The 15,865-nt window shown below is 46.6% G+C and overlaps 1 long non-coding RNA gene across 1 annotated transcript; it reads right to left on the bottom strand.

The window, feature by feature from the left end:
• Positions 1-211: 211 nt before the first annotated feature.
• Positions 212-14,816, bottom strand: LOC143794042 (uncharacterized). The gene is made up of 3 exons (XR_013220399.1): positions 14,693-14,816; positions 1,084-1,249; positions 212-1,002 (listed from the first exon to the last, which is right to left on the bottom strand). It is a non-coding gene; the product is annotated as an uncharacterized LOC143794042 (long non-coding RNA).
• Between the last annotated feature and the right edge of the window lie 1,049 nt (positions 14,817-15,865).

The raw sequence follows: 15,865 nt of genomic DNA, 5'->3' as shown, positions 1-15,865 counted from the left end.
AGCTACGTGCTTACAGACTTGGAAACTGATGTCACTCAGTTCACATGTCACTAATCCAATTTGATCTACTTACTACAATTATTGTTTGTTCAGATCTTATGTGGCACAATGAAACTAGAGTAGTAATCTAGTCTCAGTCTGCCACACAAGATCGGAACTAACGACTGCACTTACTGATCTCAATAAAAAACATTCTCACAAAGTTTGTTTGATAAATTTTATTTAACAAAATATTATTTTTTGTTAAAAAATTTTTGTGCAGAAAATTTTTAGAAAAACAAAAAACAAAACCATTTTGTACATGGTTTACCAAAAAAACAACAAAATAAACTGCTTGAATTTGAAATTTGGAATAAAAACGGGTCCTTTTCACAATTCACATGTTGAGAAAGTTCAGGATATCGTGGTCAAGCATCCACGTCTGTGAATGCTCAGAAGATTGAGGAGTACTGAAAAGACCACGTGAGCCTTGAAACTGCACTGTGCCCCTGGAAGACTGTGGCTTATTAGCACTAGCCTGACGATGCATAAAAGAATCGCATACTCTATGCCTCATTGACTGCTTAAACACATCAATAGCCTCCTCCAAATCGATCAGATGGGGTTCGTCAGAACATATATAAAGTATACTATTGATCATACTAATGCAGCTCTGCTTGTTTTCCGGGAGCACAGCGCGGAAATATGGGCTAAAGCTCCTTAATAACTCCTCCTCTGGGCTTTCTGTTATTTTTTTTCTGCACAAAATCTAGTATTTCCTGGGATGTCTCAGACGGAGGCATCATTTCAAGCGCAGCAGCAGCAGCTCTCCGCTTGCCACGGCTACCTCCACTAGTGCTTGGCTGCGACGCTATGTCTACAGTGACCACCTTTTCTGCAGGACATTCCGAGCTCTCTTCTAATATGATGCTTGGTTCACTGGAATCAAAAGATGTACTTGCAACACTGCTGCTTGACTGCTGCTGCGATTGTGTGGACTCCGGAGGAATACTTTCTTCAGTTCTGCAAATGAGAACAGACAATTAAAGAAGCTAGACAACAAACATCAACATGGAGGATACATATATATGTATATATACTTACTCACGCATGCCAAGGACAGAAATCAGAAATTGAAGCTGTTTGGTGAATCTGCAGGGCTTCTTTTCTTTCCCACTAGCCTCTCCAGACCTCTTTCTCTCAGCTTTGGCCTTTATTTCAGGTTTCAATTGGTCCCTTACAGATCCCCACTTGGTCTTTATGGATTTCACTGTGGTGGAAGAAAAAACATAACTCAATTTCCCACTTTTTAAATTGTAAAAACCAAGTATATCATGGTATGTGCTGAGTAGGGTTGAGCGAAACGGGTCGATCATTTTCAAAAGTCGCCGACTTTTGGCTAAGTCGGCGTCTCATGAAACCCGATCCGACCCCTGTGCTTGTCGGCCATGCGGTACGCGACTTTCGCGCCAAAGTCGCGTTTCAATGACGCGAAAAGCGCCATTTCTCAGCCAATGAAGGTGAACGCAGAGTGTGGGCAGCGTGATGACATAGATCCTGGTCCCCACCATCTTAGAGAAGGGCATTGCAGTGATTGGCTTGCTGTCTGCGGCGTCACAGGGGCTATAAAGGGGCGTTCCCGCCGACCGCCATCTTACTGCTGCTGATCTGAGCTTAGGGAGAGGTTGCTGCCGCTTCGTCAGAAGCAGGGAGAGCGTTAGGCAGGGTCCACTAACCACCAAACCGCTTGTGCTGTAGCGATTTCCACTGTCCAACACCACCTTCGGTGTGCAGGAACAGTGGAAGCTATTTTTTTTTTTTTTCCTCAGCGCTGTAGCTCATTGGGCTGCCCTAGAAGGCTCCGTGATAGCTGTATTGCTGTGTGTACGCCACTGTGGAAACCAACTGCTTTTTTCAAAGCACATATCCTCTTGTTCCTTCCTTTCTGCACAGCTATCTTTTTTGTTTGTCCACACTTTTTATTTAATTTGTGCATCAGTCCACTCCTATTGCTGCCTGCCATACCTGGCTTAGATTACTGCAGGGAGATAGTAATTGTAGGACAGTCCCTGTTTTTTTTGTTTTTTTTTGTGGGAGATTAAGATTGGCATTTCTGCTACAGTGCCATCCCTGTGTGTGCCATCTCTCACTGAGTGGGCCATAGAAAGCCTATTTATTTTTTCCGTGATTTGTGTTCTAAATTCAACACAAAAACACTACATCAATCAGTGGTAGAAAAATATTGGCCTCAGTCAGGGCTTGTGTGCCACTGCTGTGTGTGCTATCTCTTATTCAGTGGGCTATAGAAAGCCTATTTATTTATTTATTTATTTTCTTATTATTTGGTTTCTAAAGTCTCCCTGAAAAAAAATAAATAAATAAAAAAACAGTGGGAGAGTAATATTGCCCTTTCAGCTTGTGTGCCAGTCTTGACTCCTGGGTGTGCCACCTCTCTCTCTAATTGTGGGCCATAGAAAGCCTTTTTTTTTTTTTTTTTTTTTTTAATATTATTGGGTTTCTAAAGTCTCCCTTAAAAAACAAAAAAATACATAAAAAAACAGTGGGAGAGTAATATTGCCCTTTCAGCTTGTGTGCCAGTCTTGACTCCTGGGTGTGCCACCTCTCTCTCTCATTCAGTGGGCCATAGAAAGGCTATTTATTTTTTTGGTTTTTTTAATATTATTTGGTTTCTAAAGTCTCCCTGAAAAAAAAAAAAAAAAAAACTTAAAAAAACAGTGGGAGAGTAATATTGCCCTTTCAGCTTGTGCGCCAGTCTTGACTCCTGGGTGTGCCACCTCTCTCTCTCTAATTGTGGGCCATAGGAAGCCTTTTTTTTTTTGTTTTTTTTTTAATATTATTTGGTTTCTAAAGTCTCCCTGAGAAAAAAAAAAAAATAAATTAGGTGGGAGATTAATATTGACATTGGTGCTTGAGTGACAGTCCTGCGTGTGTGTCATCTCTGTGATTTTGTGCCACAGAAAACAGAGTGTGTAACATTGTGCCTGATTTTCCTTGTGGTCTCACCAACCTGTTAAGGGATATTGAAATCATACTGAAGTTATAGCTCACCGTGTAAGTTGTTTGACAGCAACAAATAAAGTTACTTTGGTTAAGATTTTAAAACAATGAGGAAGTCTGGTGCAAGAGGTCGTCGTGGGCGTTCATTGTCAGCTGGTAATGATGGTAGTGGAGCATCAGGTGGTCGTGGGGATAAAAATATTCCACCTAAGTCTGGAGCTGTGGAGCCAGTTTCGTCGTCAGGCTACACAAGGCCTCGAACGCTCTCTTTTCTGGGAGTAGGAAAACCGCTTTTAAAGGCGGAGCAGCAACAGCAAGTTTTGGCTTACATTGCAGACTCAGCCTCTAGCTCTTTTGCCTCCTCTTCCGAAACTGGTAAATGTAAAAGCAGCGCGTCGCTTGTGGATGTTCACGGTCAGGGACAAGTCGCTTCCTTGTCCTCCTCATCAAAAACTACAACAAGAGAGAAGGATGCAGCAGGCGACACAACGGGTCACTCCATGGAGCTCTTTACACATACCGTCCCTGGCTTAGAAAGTGAAACATTTAACAGGCCATGCCCATTACAAGTAGATTCTGACATGGAGTGCACTGATGCACAGCCACAGCCAGAGTACTATGCTGCTCCTTTGACTCAGACCACCACATTGCCCTCTCAGGGTACAGATCCACAATCAGACCCTGATGAGACTATGTTGCCCCGCCATGAACGCTATACCACCGACCGACACAGTGACACAGACGAAGTTGCACACGAGCTCGAAGAGGAGGTAATAGATGACCCAGTTATTGACCCCGATTGGCAGCCATTGGGGGAACAGGGTGCAGGCGGCAGTAGTTCAGAAGCGGAGGTGGAGGAGGGGCCGCAGCAGGCATCAACATCGCAACAGGTTCCATCTGCCGGGCCCGTATCTGGCCCAAAACGCGTGTCAAAGCCAAAACCTGTTGGAGGACAGCGTGGCCATCCGGGTAAAGCTCAGTCTGCAATCCCTGAAAAGGGATCCGAGTCTAGGAAGAGTGCAGTCTGGCATTTTTTTAAACAACATCCAACTGATCAGCGCAAAGTCATCTGTCAAAAATGTTCAACTAGCTTAAGCAGAGGTCAGAATCTGAAAAGTCTAAATACTAGTTGCATGCATAGACACTTAACCACCATGCATTTTCAAGCCTGGACTAACTACCAAACGTCCCTTAAGGTTGTAGCACCCTCGGCCAATGAAGCTAGTCAGCAACGCAACATCCCTTCCGTCACTGTAAGGCCACCATTTTCCGCACCACCGGCAGTATCTGTGCAGGTTTCTTTGCCAGCCAAAAGCAGTCAGGGTCAGGGAACCACCAGTTTTGTAGGAGGAAATATTGCATCTAGGGCACCGGCGGAAACAATACCGTCTCCAACCGTCTCTCAGTCTGCCATGTACACCGGCACACCCGAAAGTTCCACGATCTCCAGCTCTCCAGTCCAGCTCACCCTACATGAGACTCTGGTTAGAAAAAGGAAGTACTTATCCTCGCATCCGCGTACACGGGGTTTTAACGCCCACATAGCTAGACTAATCTCGTTAGAGATGATGCCCTACCGGTTAGTTGAAAGCGAAGCTTTCAAAGCCCTGATGGAGTACGCTGAACCACGATACGAGCTACCCAGTCGACACTTTTTTTCCAGAAAAGCCATCCCAGCCCTGCACCAGCATGTTAAACAGCGCATCGTCCATGCACTCAGGCAATCTGTGAGTACAAAGGTGCACCTGACTACAGATGCATGGACCAGTAGGCATGGCCAGGGACGTTATGTGTCCATCACGGCACACTGGGTGAATGTGGTGGATGCAGGGTCCACAGGCGACATCAATTTAGGGACAGTTGTGCCTAGCCCACGGTCTAGGAAACAGTTGGCTGTAGGCGTTCGCACCCCCTCCTCCTCCTCCTCCTCGTCCTCCTGCAGAAGCTACAGCTCTTCCACAGAACGCAGTCTGCCAACCACTCCATCGGCAGATGACACTGTTGCACACCAGTTGTCCCATTATGGGCCAGCTACTGCCAAGCGTCAGCAGGCTGTATTGGCTATGAAGTGTTTGGGCGACAACAGACACACCGCGGAAGTTCTGTCCGAGTTCTTGCAACAAGAAACGCAGTCGTGGCTGGGCACAGTAGATCTTGAGGCAGGCAAGGTAGTGAGTGATAACGGAAGGAATTTCATGGCTGCCATCTCCCTTTCCCAACTGAAACACATTCCTTGCCTGGCTCACACCTTAAACCTGGTGGTGCAGTGCTTATTGAAAACTTATCCTGGGTTCTCCGACCTGCTCCTCAAAGTGCGTGCACTTTGCTCACATATCCGACGTTCGCCTGTACACGCCAGCCGTATGCAGACCTATCAGTGGTCTTTGAACCTTCCCCAGCATCGCCTCATCATAGACGTTGCAACAAGGTGGAACTCAACACTGCACATGCTTCAGAGACTGTGCGAACAGAGGCGTGCTGTTATTTATTTGTGGGAGGATACACGGGCAGGCAGTAGGATGGCAGACATGGAGTTGTCAGGTGTGCAGTGGTCTAAGATACAAGACATGTGTCAAGTCCTTCAGTGTTTTGAGGAATGCACACGGCTGGTTAGTGCAAACAACGCCGTAATAAGCATGAGCATCCCCCTAATGCGTCTGCTGATGCAAAGTTTGACGCACATAAAGGAGCAGGCGTCTGCACCAGAGGAAGAGGAAAGCCTTGATGACAGTCAGCCATTGTCTGGTCAGGGCAGTGTACAGGACGAGGTAGCGGGCGTAGAGGAGGTAGAGGACGAGGAGGATGATGGGGATGAGTATATTTTTAATGCCGAACCTTTCCCGGGGGCACAGGAAATTGGTTGCGTGTCACGGCCGGGTTCTGGTTTTTTGAGGGACACAAGTGACGTAGATTTGCCTGCAACTGCCCCTCAACCAATCACAACCGGAGATTTGACAACTGGAACTTTGGCCCACATGGCGGATTATGCCTTACGTATCCTAAAAAGGGACACACGCATTACGAAAATGATGAACGATGACGATTACTGGTTGGCCTGCCTCCTTGATCCACGCTATAAAGGCAAATTGCAAAATATTATGCCACATGAGAACTTGGAACTAATATTAGCAACCAAACAATCAACTCTTGTTGACCGTTTGCTTCAGGCATTCCCAGCACACAGCGCACGTGATCGTTCTCACATGAGCTCCAGGGGGCAGCAGACTAGGAGTGTTAGGGGTGCACACATCAGAAGTGGCGTTGGACAGAGGGGTTTTCTGACCAGGTTGTGGAGTGATTTTGCTATGACCGCAGACAGGACAGGTACTGCTGCATCAATTGAAAGTGACAGGAGACAACATTTGTCCAGTATGGTTACTAACTATTTTTCATCCCTTATCGATGTTCTCCCTCAACCGTCATTCCCATTTGATTACTGGGCCTCCAAATTAGACACCTGGCCAGAATTGGCAGAATATGCATTGCAGGAGCTTGCTTGCCCGGCAGCAAGTGTCCTATCAGAAAGAGTATTCAGTGCTGCAGGTTCAATATTAACCGAAAAAAGGACTCGTCTGGCTACCCAAAATGTTGACGATCTAACATTCATTAAAATGAACCACAACTGGATTTCGAAATCTTTTGCCCCACCTTGCCCGGCCGACAACTAGCTTTCCTATGAAAAGCTCTTGCCTGTGAATTACTTTTCTAATGTCTAATTTGCTGCAGCTGATTGTACAGCATACGACATGTTTACACCTCCCTAAATGGCAAAACTCCCCACACGGGGCCGTGGTATCGCGACTTGGCGCAAGCACCCGTGAGACTGCTGTTTGTCTGAAGAGGTGGGTGTGCTCGCTTTTGGTTGACGGCATTGCTACTGGGTCCCTCATAGTACAATGTAGTGTCTCTGGCGGTGGCGGTGCGCACCCAACGTCAGACACACCATTGTAACATGAGGGGCCCTGGGGCGGTCCCGCCGGCCTCAAGAGAGTTCCCCCTACCCCAGCTCAAAATGTGCTCTACCACGTGCAAAATTATGTCGCACAGCTCCACCAATCTTTAGTCTATTCGCTGACATCATTCAATGTCTGGCACTGACAATACAAATTTGTAGACATCTATGATGCAACTTAAAGTAGTCTGTGTCTGTGTCCTATATTGGCACCATTAAATAGTTACTGCCAAATTACTATGTCAGAAACTCAGTAGATGAGCCCACCCCTGTACCTAAGTATGCCACCTTTTTTTTTGTTTTGGTTGTTTTGCGAGACATTAACATCTATTTATATTTTGGGAGTACTGGGACAGACACTCCTTGCACTACTCCTCCACTCACCACCAAGCTGCCTGTGTATCCATGTAACCGCTGTAAAGCTGCCATGAGCCTATTGTTTGTTATTTTAGGCCTTTGATAGCCTGTCTGCGGTCCCTACTTTAAATACTCCTCCACTCATCACCAGCTGCCTGCCCGTGTATCCATGTAACCGCTGTAAAACTGCCATGAGCCTATTGTTTGTTATTTTAGGCCTTTGATAGCCTGTCTGCGGTCCCTACTTTAAATACTCCTCCACTCACCACCAAGCTGCCTGTGTATCCATGTAACCGCTGTAAAGCTGCCATGAGCCTATTGTTAGTTATTTTAGGCCTTTGATAGCCTGTCTGCGGTCCCTACTTTAAATACTCCTCCACTCACCACCAAGCTGCCTGCCCGTGTATCCATGTAACCGCTGTAAAACTGCCATGAGCCTGTTGTTTGTTATTTTAGGCCTTTGATAGCCTGTCTGCGGTCCCTACTTTAAATACTCCTCCACTCATCACCAGCTGCCTGCCCGTGTATCCATGTAACCGCTGTAAAACTGCCATGAGCCTATTGTTTGTTATTTTAGGCCTTTGATAGCCTGTCTGCGGTCCCTACTTTAAATACTCCTCCACTCACCACCAAGCTGCCTGTGTATCCATGTAACCGCTGTAAAACTGCCATGAGCCTATTGTTTGTTATTTTAGGCCTTTGATAGCCTGTCTGCGGTCCCTACTTTAAATACTCCTCCACTCACCACCAAGCTGCCTGTGTATCCATGTAACCGCTGTAAAGCTGCCATGAGCCTATTGTTTGTTATTTTAGGCCTTTGATAGCCTGTCTGCGGTCCCTACTTTAAATACTCCTCCACTCACCACCAAGCTGCCTGTGTATCCATGTAACCGCTGTAAAACTGCCATGAGCCTATTGTTTGTTATTTTAGGCCTTTGATAGCCTGTCTGCGGTCCCTACTTTAAATACTCCTCCACTCATCACCAGCTGCCTGCCCGTGTATCCATGTAACCGCTGTAAAACTGCCATGAGCCTATTGTTTGTTATTTTAGGCCTTTGATAGCCTGTCTGCGGTCCCTACTTTAAATACTCCTCCACTCACCACCAAGCTGCCTGCCCGTGTATCCATGTAACCGCTGTAAAACTGCCATGAGCCTATTGTTTGTTATTTTAGGCCTTTGATAGCCTGTCTGCGGTCCCTACTTTAAATACTCCTCCACTCATCACCAGCTGCCTGCCCGTGTATCCATGTAACCGCTGTAAAACTGCCATGAGCCTATTGTTTGTTATTTTAGGCCTTTGATAGCCTGTCTGCGGTCCCTACTTTAAATACTCCTCCACTCACCACCAGCTGCCTGCCCGTGTATCCATGTAACCGCTGTAAAACTGCCATGAGCCTATTGTTTGTTATTTTAGGCCTTTGATAGCCTGTCTGCGGTCCCTACTTTAAATACTCCTCCACTCACCACCAAGCTGCCTGCCCGTGTATCCATGTAACCGCTGTAAAACTGCCATGAGCCTATTGTTTGTTATTTTAGGCCTTTGATAGCCTGTCTGCGGTCCCTACTTTAAATACTCCTCCACTCACCACCAAGCTGCCTGTGTATCCATGTAACCGCTGTAAAACTGCCATGAGCCTATTGTTTGTTATTTTAGGCCTTTGATAGCCTGTCTGCGGTCCCTACTTTAAATACTCCTCCACTCATCACCAGCTGCCTGCCCGTGTATCCATGTAACCGCTGTAAAACTGCCATGAGCCTATTGTTTGTTATTTTAGGCCTTTGATAGCCTGTCTGCGGTCCCTACTTTAAATACTCCTCCACTCACCACCAGCTGCCTGCCCGTGTATCCATGTAACCGCTGTAAAACTGCCATGAGCCTATTGTTTGTTATTTTAGGCCTTTGATAGCCTGTCTGCGGTCCCTACTTTAAATACTCCTCCACTCACCACCAAGCTGCCTGCCCGTGTATCCATGTAACCGCTGTAAAACTGCCATGAGCCTATTGTTTGTTATTTTAGGCCTTTGATAGCCTGTCTGCGGTCCCTACTTTAAATACTCCTCCACTCATCACCAGCTGCCTGCCCGTGTATCCATGTAACCGCTGTAAAACTGCCATGAGCCTATTGTTTGTTATTTTAGGCCTTTGATAGCCTGTCTGCGGTCCCTACTTTAAATACTCCTCCACTCACCACCAGCTGCCTGCCCGTGTATCCATGTAACCGCTGTAAAACTGCCATGAGCCTATTGTTTGTTATTTTAGGCCTTTGATAGCCTGTCTGCGGTCCCTACTTTAAATACTCCTCCACTCACCACCAAGCTGCCTGTGTATCCATGTAACCGCTGTAAAACTGCCATGAGCCTATTGTTTGTTATTTTAGGCCTTCGAAGCCTGTCTGCGGTCCCTCCTTCCACTAGGCCTCCACTGACCGGACCACTGCTGCCCGTGTACCCCTGGAACCAATTTTAAAGTGCCTACAGCCAGCCCATTTTATTGTGTTAGGCCTTCGAAGCCTGTCTGCGGTCCCTCCTTCCACTAGGCCTCCACTGACCAGACCACTGCTGCCCGTGTACCCCTGGAACCAATTTTAAAGTGCCTACAGCCAGCCCATTTTATTGTGTTAGGCCTTCGAAGCCTGTCTGCGGTCCCTCCTTCCACTAGGCCTCCACTGACCAGACCACTGCTGCCCGTGTACCCCTGGAACCAATTTTAAAGTGCCTACAGCCAGCCCATTTTATTGTGTTAGGCCTTCGAAGCCTGTCTGCGGTCCCTCCTTCCAATAGGCCTACACTGACAAAGGTACACCTGACAACAGACACATGGACCTGTAGGCATGGCCACGGAAGGTTACGTGTCCTTTGTGGCTCAATGGGTTAATGTATTGGATGCATGGTCCACACAGGGGACAGCCTGCTAAGTCTGTATGCAGTCCCTAATTCAAGTTGTCCTCAACTGAATAAAGCTGAGCTTCTACCTTCTGGCTCTCATTAAGTGTTTTTTAAAAAACAAAATGGTGGTTAGGGCCTACTAACGGCTTCTGCCCCTCCCTGGTGTTGCCCTCAACTGAATAAAGCTGAGCTTCTACCTTCCGGCTCTGATTAACTGCTGTTTTTAAACACATTGCTGGTTCCGGCCTACTAACGGTGTCTGCCCCTGCCTGGTGTTGCCCTCAACTGAATAAAGCTGAGCTTCAACCTTCTGGCTCTCATTAAGTGTTTTTTAAAAAACAAAATGGTGGTTAGGGCCTACTAACGGCTTCTGCCCCTCCCTGGTGTTGCCCTCAACTGAATAAAGCTGAGCTTCTACCTTCCGGCTCTGATTAACTGCTGTTTTTAAACACATTGCTGGTTCCGGCCTACTAACGGTGTCTGCCCCTGCCTGGTGTTGCCCTCAACTGAATAAAGCTGAGCTTCAACCTTCTGGCTCTCATTAAGTGTTTTTTAAAAAACAAAATGGTGGTTCCGGCCTACTAACGGTGTCTGCCCCTGCCTGGTGTTGCCCTCAACTGAATAAAGCTGAGCTTCAACCTTCTGGCTCTCATTAAGTGTTTTTTAAAAAACAAAATGGTGGTTAGGGCCTACTAACGGCTTCTGCCCCTCCCTGGTGTTGCCCTCAACTGAATAAAGCTGAGCTTCTACCTTCCGGCTCTGATTAACTGCTGTTTTTAAACACATTGCTGGTTCCGGCCTACTAACGGTGTCTGCCCCTGCCTGGTGTTGCCCTCAACTGAATAAAGCTGAGCTTCAACCTTCTGGCTCTCATTAAGTGTTTTTTAAAAAACAAAATGGTGGTTCCGGCCTACTAACGGTGTCTGCCCCTGCCTGGTGTTGCCCTCAACTGAATAAAGCTGAGCTTCAACCTTCTGGCTGTCATTAAGTGTTTTTTAAAAAACAAAATGGTGGTTAGGGCCTACTAACGGCTTCTGCCCCTCCCTGGTGTTGCCCTCAACTGAATAAAGCTGAGCTTCTACCTTCCGGCTCTGATTAACTGCTGTTTTTAAACACATTGCTGGTTCCGGCCTACTAACGGTGTCTGCCCCTGCCTGGTGTTGCCCTCAACTGAATAAAGCTGAGCTTCAACCTTCTGGCTCTCATTAAGTGTTTTTTAAAAAACAAAATGGTGGTTCCGGCCTACTAACGGTGTCTGCCCCTGCCTGGTGTTGCCCTCAACTGAATAAAGCTGAGCTTCAACCTTCTGGCTCTCATTAAGTGTTTTTTAAAAAACAAAATGGTGGTTAGGGCCTACTAACGGCTTCTGCCCCTCCCTGGTGTTGCCCTCAACTGAATAAAGCTGAGCTTCTACCTTCCGGCTCTGATTAACTGCTGTTTTTAAACACATTGCTGGTTCCGGCCTACTAACGGTGTCTGCCCCTGCCTGGTGTTGCCCTCAACTGAATAAAGCTGAGCTTCAACCTTCTGGCTCTCATTAAGTGTTTTTTAAAAAACAAAATGGTGGTTCCGGCCTACTAACGGTGTCTGCCCCTGCCTGGTGTTGCCCTCAACTGAATAAAGCTGAGCTTCAACCTTCTGGCTGTCATTAAGTGTTTTTTAAAAAACAAAATGGTGGTTAGGGCCTACTAACGGCTTCTGCCCCTCCCTGGTGTTGCCCTCAACTGAATAAAGCTGAGCTTCTACCTTCCGGCTCTGATTAACTGCTGTTTTTAAACACATTGCTGGTTCCGGCCTACTAACGGTGTCTGCCCCTGCCTGGTGTTGCCCTCAACTGAATAAAGCTGAGCTTCAACCTTCTGGCTCTCATTAAGTGTTTTTTAAAAAACAAAATGGTGGTTAGGGCCTACTAACTGCTTCTGCCCCTCCCTGGTGTTGCCCTCAACTGAATAAAGCTGAGCTTCTACCTTCCGGCTCTGATTAACTGCTGTTTTTAAACACATTGCTGGTTCCGGCCTACTAACGGTGTCTGCCCCTGCCTGGTGTTGCCCTCAACTGAATAAAGCTGAGCTTCAACCTTCTGGCTCTCATTAAGTGTTTTTTAAAAAACAAAATGGTGGTTCCGGCCTACTAACAGTGTCTGCCCCTGCCTGGTGTTGCCCTCAACTGAATAAAGCTGAGCTTCAACCTTCTGGCTCTCATTAAGTGTTTTTTAAAAAACAAAATGGTGGTTCCGGCCTACTAACGGTGTCTGCCCCTGCCTGGTGTTGCCCTCAACTGAATAAAGCTGAGCTTCAACCTTCTGGCTCTCATTAAGTGTTTTTTAAAAAACAAAATGGTGGTTAGGGCCTACTAACTGCTTCTGCCCCTCCCTGGTGTTGCCCTCAACTGAATAAAGCTGAGCTTCTACCTTCCGGCTCTGATTAACTGCTGTTTTTAAACACATTGCTGGTTCCGGCCTACTAACGGTGTCTGCCCCTGCCTGGTGTTGCCCTCAACTGAATAAAGCTGAGCTTCAACCTTCTGGCTCTCATTAAGTGTTTTTTAAAAAACAAAATGGTGGTTCCGGCCTACTAACAGTGTCTGCCCCTGCCTGGTGTTGCCCTCAACTGAATAAAGCTGAGCTTCAACCTTCTGGCTCTCATTAAGTGTTTTTTAAAAAACAAAATGGTGGTTCCGGCCTACTAACGGTGTCTGCCCCTGCCTGGTGTTGCCCTCAACTGAATAAAGCTGAGCTTCAACCTTCTGGCTCTCATTAAGTGTTTTTTAAAAAACAAAATGGTGGTTAGGGCCTACTAACGGCTTCTGCCCCTCCCTGGTGTTGCCCTCAACTGAATAAAGCTGAGCTTCTACCTTCCGGCTCTGATTAACTGCTGTTTTTAAACACATTGCTGGTTCCGGCCTACTAACGGTGTCTGCCCCTGCCTGGTGTTGCCCTCAACTGAATAAAGCTGAGCTTCAACCTTCTGGCTCTCATTAAGTGTTTTTTAAAAAACAAAATGGTGGTTAGGGCCTACTAACGGCTTCTGCCCCTCCCTGGTGTTGCCCTCAACTGAATAAAGCTGAGCTTCTACCTTCCGGCTCTGATTAACTGCTGTTTTTAAACACATTGCTGGTTCCGGCCTACTAACGGTGTCTGCCCCTGCCTGGTGTTGCCCTCAACTGAATAAAGCTGAGCTTCAACCTTCTGGCTCTCATTAAGTGTTTTTTAAAAAACAAAATGGTGGTTCCGGCCTACTAACGGTGTCTGCCCCTGCCTGGTGTTGCCCTCAACTGAATAAAGCTGAGCTTCAACCTTCTGGCTCTCATTAAGTGTTTTTTAAAAAACAAAATGGTGTTTAGGGCCTACTAACGGTGTCTGCCCCTCCCTGGTGTTGCCCTCAACTGAATAAAGCTGAGCTTCAACCTTCTGGCTCTCATTAAGTGTTTTTTAAAAAACAAAATGGTGGTTAGGGCCTACTAACGGTGTCTGCCCCTCCCTGGTGTTGTCCTCAACTGAACAAAGCTGAGCTTCCACATTCTGGCTTTCGGCCTATACTATCAGATATTAAACTGCATTTGGCCTACTAGTGTGGTTAGGCCCTTGAAACAGTGTCTGCTGCTCTTGGGTTTGCTACTCCACTGAAAAAAGCAATGCCGCCTGTTTAGTCCTGTTACCAATTTTGATCTGCATTTAGCCTACTTTATTCTTTGGCCCTATATCTGTTTCCTCATCATCCTGCCCATTGCCCAGCCACTGCTAGATGAGTCTGCTGGTACATTGACCTAGACCACTACATTCCCCTTGTACTCTACACAGCCAGAATCTGACCCTGCTGAAAGTAAGGTTCCCCATCCCGCATATTATACCACCTTACACAGGGACAAAGAGGAAGGTGCAGATGAAAGTGCAGGTTCCTTCATCAGGTGGGGGGGCATACTCGTTGGCGACGTCACTGGCACAGGGCCACTCAGAGTACGCAAAAGTGTCGCTGCTGGTGGGAGGCGCCCCCGCCATGCAAACACACCGCCGTACTTTGAGGGGCCCTGTGCCAGTGCCAATGCGAACGAGTGGGCCCCCCCTGCTTGCTCAGGATCACAGCACTTGCAACGTTGAAATACTTACCTCTCCCTGCTCCACCGCCATGACGTAGTCCATGTTTCCTGGGCCCCCTAAAACCTTGAACCAGCCCTACCCCCACAACTTTTGCCAAATGACCCCCAATTTCCAGTGCCCAACTATTATTATAAAGTTAATTAAGATTGACAAGCTTCAGAAAACAAGAATGGATGTTTTTGGCAGTAAAATGTGCACTGTAGGTGTTTTCCTGGCCTCCACTCACTGCCGGCTATGCTTCCCCATTGACTTGCATTGGGTTTCGTGTTTCGGTCGATCCCCGACTTTTAGCGATAATCGGCCGACTTCACTCGACTCGACTCTGGACTAAATCGGGTTTCACAAAACCAGACTCGATCTTAAAAAAATGAAAGTCGCTCAACCCTAGTGCTGAGTACTTACATATCAAGTCTTGCTCCTTAAAATCCGCACGCTGCTAGCGGTTTAGGATGAGGGATTGGGCCTCTTTCATATCACGGTCATGATAACTCTCCCACCTGGAATGCCAAATGCAGGGATGATCCTGAAGATAAAAAAGGGGGTCATCAGTAGTGTTGAGCGATACCTTCCGATATCGGAAAGTATCGGTATTGGAAAGTATCGGCCGATACCGTCAAAGTATCGGATCCCAATGCAAGTCAATGGGACGAAAATATCGGAATTAAAATAAACCCTTTCTTTCCTCGTAGATTCATTCTACATGAAGGAAAACAACTAAGAATAATGTAGGATGTATTGGGGGAGGTGGCGGAGACATTAAAGGCACAGAGGTTTAGCCCAATCAAATAGAATAGCAGGATTTTGTTTTGTTTTTTATGACGTTCGGCGTTAGAAAGATTTTGACTATGTTAATTTTTTTTTTATTTTGTCAGATATTGATGTTTCACTACTTCCACCCCCTTCACCTTCTTTTTTACTTCTCCCACACTTTCTTCTTCATTATCCTCATCATCAGCTTCTTTGACATCAACTTCTTCACCTTATTCATCTTCTTCTTCTTCTTTTTTTTCTTACATTGTTCATATTCTTTTTATTTTACTATTATCTTCTTCATATTCAACTTCTTCATCATATTCTTATTTGTGACAGGCATTCCCGTATAAAAGTTTGAAGATTACACCTTCCGTTCTGCCTGTCACAAAAGAGTTAGATTTGTCCGCGTTCAGTTTGGCCTGCAGCATCAGGCTTTATCCAGGGGCACCACGAGGAGGAACGGACTCACCCCCATACACTGCTTAGTCTTCTTCTGCTTATAATTTAGATAATATTTTTTGCTCTGATATTTAGTCTTATGCTTAATGTTCTTCTGCTCTTTGTTCTGCAGCCTCTTGTTCTTCTGCTTCTCGGTCTTCCAGGTTGTCGTCGTCTCCAGGATCATCGTCTCCGGGGTCGTCGTCATCGGGGTGGTCTTCAGGGTCATCATCTCCAGGGTCGTCGTCATCTCAGCGGTTGTCGTCTCTGGTGTCGTCGTCATCTTAGGGGTGGTCTTCCGGGTCGTCGTCTTTAGGGTCTTGAACTTTGAAATGTAGCAGAAGGTACAAGAAGGCTGAGAAAATGCCGAGAAACAGCTGATGG

Source organism: Ranitomeya variabilis, chromosome 1 (assembly GCF_051348905.1).
Source record: "Ranitomeya variabilis isolate aRanVar5 chromosome 1, aRanVar5.hap1, whole genome shotgun sequence".
Classification (NCBI taxonomy): Eukaryota; Metazoa; Chordata; class Amphibia; order Anura; family Dendrobatidae; genus Ranitomeya; species Ranitomeya variabilis.
This window is presented reverse-complemented; position numbering and strand designations above follow the sequence as displayed.